Genomic DNA, 4671 nt, shown 5'->3' on the forward strand with positions numbered 1-4671 from the left:
TGTGTCCAAGTAAAATGAAATACTTGATGCCTTTAATCTTTTCTCCATTTATCATGATCTTGCCTTTTGGCCCACTTGTGAGGATATTATATTCTTTATATTGAGGTATAACCCATACTAAAGTCTCTTATCTTCAGGAAGTGTTTCAAGGAATCACAGAAAACTTTGTTGCTTATGCAGAACCTATAGATAAAATAAGAGCAGAGTAAGGGGATATTGCATGGTTTAGTATTAGAAAAGTATGTATAGGCTTGTTTCCTTTTACCATACCATTTCAACTTGCAGAGGCTTTGTGGTGTAATTGCATTGCTACCCCAAAGGCCAGTTGTATTCTACCTTCTGCTCTGTTAGAGAAAGATGGTCAATCTCTTCCTGTTGTAATTGACAGCCTTAGAAACCTGACAGTGTGTGCTACGAGGTGGAACTGACTCGATGGCTATGAGTTTCTCTTTTTTAGGAAATTTAATTTCTATGCGGAACAAATAATTTAAAAAGCTGGATGTCTGTCTGTGTTTCATTGACTATGCAAAGGCATTTGACTGGGTGAATCACAACGAATTGTGGCTAATCTTGAGAAGAATGGGGATCCCAGAGAACCTGTTTGTGCTCATGTGAAACCTGTTCTTGGACCAGGAGGCAGTCATCAGAACAGAACAAGAAAACACTGCATGGTTCAAAATGAGGAAAGGAGTGCATCAGGGATGCATTCTGTTTCTGTACTTTTCAATCTATAAGTGAAACAGATCATTCAGGAGGCTGATCTTTATGAGGAGAAATGTGATGGCATCAAGATTAGAAGACTCATCAACAACCTGCATTATGCAGTTGATACAACCTGGATTGCAGAAACTGAGGAGGTCTTGATGCGTCTGTTGAAGAAAGTCAAGGACTAGAGTCTTCAATGTGGATTGAAGCTCAGTATCAAGAAAACAAAATTCTCACCACTGAGCCAATGAGCACCATGATAGATAGAGAAGAGTTTGAGATTGTTAATGATTTTAGTTTGCTTAGTTCTACTATCAACACTTTTAGAACCAGCAGTCAGAAAATCAAAAGATGAATTGGATTAGGAAAGTCTACCATTTAGGGAAATACAGAGATGTCAGTCTGGAGACTAAAGTGCACCTGATCCAAGCTATTGTCTTAGCAGTTACTTGCTATGCATCAGAAAGCTGGAGAATGAATAAGGATGACAGAAAAAGAATCAATGTCTTTGAGTTGTGGTGCTTGAAAAGAGTATTGAACATACCATGGACTGCCAAGAGAACAAATAGGTCTCTTTTGGAGAGGGTGAAACCAGCTCACCCTCTCTCGCATACTTTGGACATGTTGCCAGAAAGGATCCAATCCTTGGAGAAGCACATCATGCTTAGAAGCCTGGAGAGACAATGCAGGAGAGAAAGACCCTGGATGAGATGGATTGACTTAGTGATTGGGATAATAGGGGCAGGTGTGTGAGAGATAGTGAGATTGGCTCAGGATAGGGCAGAATTCAGAGCTGTTGTGCACAGGGTCACTATGAGTCACAGGTGACTTTGACAGTACATAATCACAACAATAAATCAAACCTAGCAGTTTCTATAGGACCAATAAGCCAAGCTTTTTTGTTTCACATTTCCCCCAACTCTATCCAGGATTTTCTATTATGATTCCTTCTAGAGTGATCAGCAGTGGTAGTTTCTCAAAGTCCATTAGTCCTTTGTACTTTCTATTTCTGTTTGGGATATTTCTGAATATCCCACAGACTGCCAAAAGAACAAAAATATCTTGGAGAAAGCGTAACCACAGTGCTCCCTAAATTTGTCTAGCATGCTTCAGGAATGTTATTTGTTGTTGTTGTTCTGTACCATTGAGTCAGAACTGACCCATAGCTGACCCTGCAGTGGGTTTTCAGAGGCAGTTTAATTGCACAGGAGGAGACTGGCCACCTTTCTCTCCTGGAGTGGCTGGTGGATTTGAACTGTGTACCTGCAGGATTACAGCACAGTTCCTTATCAGTAGGCCACTGGTTTGAGCTCAGGCATGTTGTTAGGAGAGGCTATTCCCTGGAGAGGAACATTGTACTTGGGAAGGTGGAAGGTCAGTGAAAGAGAGGAAGACCCTCAGTGAGATGGATTGATGCAGTGGCTACAGTAATTGGCTCAGGTGTGTCAGGAATGATGTAGATGGTGCAGATTAGGCCTCAGTTCAGATCCATTGTTAATAGTAACACTGTGAGTCATACATGATCCAATGGCACCTAATAACAGCAACAATATGAGTTAAGCGATATCTGTAGTCTTTTTCACGTCTTGTATCCATTTGTCTGCCTATATATCTGTTTATATGTTAAGATTTATTATTAGTGATATTGCAGGGTTATGTATGTAATAATGTTTCCCTTTGTTAACTATTTTTTTTGTTCAACTCTTCATATCTTCCCTTTCTTCCATGGTATCGTGTATTGATCATCCCTTATGTATATCACCTTTCCTTTTATAATTGCAAAATCTCTGGTCTACTGTAGGAGTTGTTTGGATGGAAGTCCTCTTCAATTTATGGGAATTATAAATGACATCTTTGTTACTTTATCATGTTAACGGCCAGTTCTATCTGTACATAATCAATTATTCATTTATTTACTTCTTTATTGGTTATAAAATATTGTCTCAAATTGAGTCTATTTGAGCTTTGGACCAACATGGTGAAACAGAATGGGGGCAAGAGGTGTAAGCTGTACCTTATTGATGAAATAATTGATCTAGGGGAGTTAAATGAGGTGCTCAAGGCCTAAATTGCTTATATAGCAGGGATAGCACTAAAATCTAGATTTTTTTTTGGCAGTTTTTTTTTCTTTAATTTTATTTTTTTTAATAATTTTAATGAACATTTACAGAGAATTTGGATTTCCATTCATTCATTGCTGCACTTCTCTCCCCGCCCAGCCCTCTCCCCCCACCCCCCAGTTTGCTCCTCTCTTTCAAAAGTAAAAGAAAGACTTCCTCCCTGGTACACAATCTCCCCGCACCTCTCCTACTGCCCCAAGTACATTCCACTATGCAACCTTAATTGTGAACTCTTGTGATAACCATAATACCCTATCATACATTGCTTTTAAATTATTCAGTCCCTCATCTGTTTCAGTGCTTTATACACAATTTATCTGGTTTTCTCTGTCTTACCCCCACCCTGATATCAGCCCCATTTTACAGCAGTGGCACCATGCAATATTTGTCCTTTTCCGACTGAGATATTTCACTCAGCATAATGTCCTCCTGGGTCACCCATTTTGAATAATATTGAATGAGTTCCTTTTTTTTCAGTGCAGCATAGTATTCCATTGTGTGAATATACCACAGCTTCTCTACCCATTTGTTTGTTGATGGGCACCTGGTTGTTTCCACCTCCTTGCTATTGTGAACAGAGATGCGATAAACATGGGTGTGCATATAAAATCTAGATTTTTATGCTCATTTTGTAGTACTTCTCTGTGTTCCTCAGTATGATATAGGAAAATACTTCCCTATGTTTTTCACTCATTAGTGATGTTTGACAAGGCCTATATGACATGGTTTTCTTAGTTCCATTAGAATTGCCATGGCCATTTTGTAGTTTCCTAGCTTCTTATTAAACAACAGTGGAATTTGGTAATATTGAAAATGAGTTGTTTCCCTCTTGGCTGGATTCCCTAGAAGAGCAAAACCAGTGAAGTATACATATATCTATATGTCTATATTTCTATCTGTTCATCTGTCTGTCTAAAGTTTTTAAGTGCTAGTAAGTCAACTATGACTCCTAGTGATCCTATGAACAGCTGATTAGAACCTCCCTCTATACTGTGCCATCCTCAGTATATCCTCCTTGCTTGAGCCTCATTGTTATACTCGCTGGTCAGCCTGCCTCATTGAGGATCATCTTCTCTTTAGGTGACCCCTCTCTACCTTTCCTGGCATGATGTCTCTTTCTGAGGATTGGCCTCATCTAACAAATATACATCATCGTTATTTCAAAGAAATAGCTCATTATGTTGTGAAGGCTGGCAAGTCCTAAATCCGTGGATTGGCTATCAGGCTAGGGAATTTTATGACTTACATGAAGAAAGGGTTGAGAAATCCAAAGTCACAAAGTTAGATAGCAGGTTACTAGCTTATGAAACTGACTCACATTCTAGGAATCAGTGGTCAGAGAATGGTGAGTCAGGATCAAAAGAGTGATGTTTGCCATTATGTTCATAGGAATTCATTCTGAATGCATGCTACACTCCTAAGGAAATTGGTTAATCATTTTTCAGCTGATTAATTTTCCACTGACAGATTTTTCAACTGATTGACAGCTCATATCAGATAAAAAAAATTAGAGGGTGATAACATTCTATTACATTGTGAAAGAATAATAATATTCATTGTTTGCCAGTCACTGAAAATCATAGCCTGGTAAACTTGATGTATAACATTAACTGGAAATATACCCAAGTTTCTGATTTTGTCTACAGTTTTGCTCTTCAGTATTTACATATGTGGTGCTAATGGTTTCCCTCCCCCCTTTCTAAGTAGACTATTACCATTTTAAAAAGATATATCTGATACCTTAGTGTTTAGAAACTGAGAGAACCTCAAGATTGTGTCCACTAGGGTTGAAGAAGTTCTTCCTTAATCTTTGAATGCTAATAATATATCTATATATTTACATATA

The 4671-nt window shown here is 38.4% G+C and overlaps 1 protein-coding gene across 2 annotated transcripts in view; it reads left to right on the top strand.

Annotated features, from left to right (window-relative positions):
- The window catches only part of HSD17B4 (hydroxysteroid (17-beta) dehydrogenase 4), a 130051-nt gene that overhangs the window by 49463 nt on the left and 75917 nt on the right, over positions 1-4671 (top strand). The window lies entirely within an intron of this gene.

The sequence above is a fragment of the Elephantulus edwardii genome, unplaced genomic scaffold (assembly GCF_000299155.1).
Source record: "Elephantulus edwardii isolate Elephantulus edwardi_28Jun2011 unplaced genomic scaffold, EleEdw1.0 scaffold00046, whole genome shotgun sequence".
Classification (NCBI taxonomy): domain Eukaryota; kingdom Metazoa; phylum Chordata; class Mammalia; order Macroscelidea; family Macroscelididae; genus Elephantulus; species Elephantulus edwardii.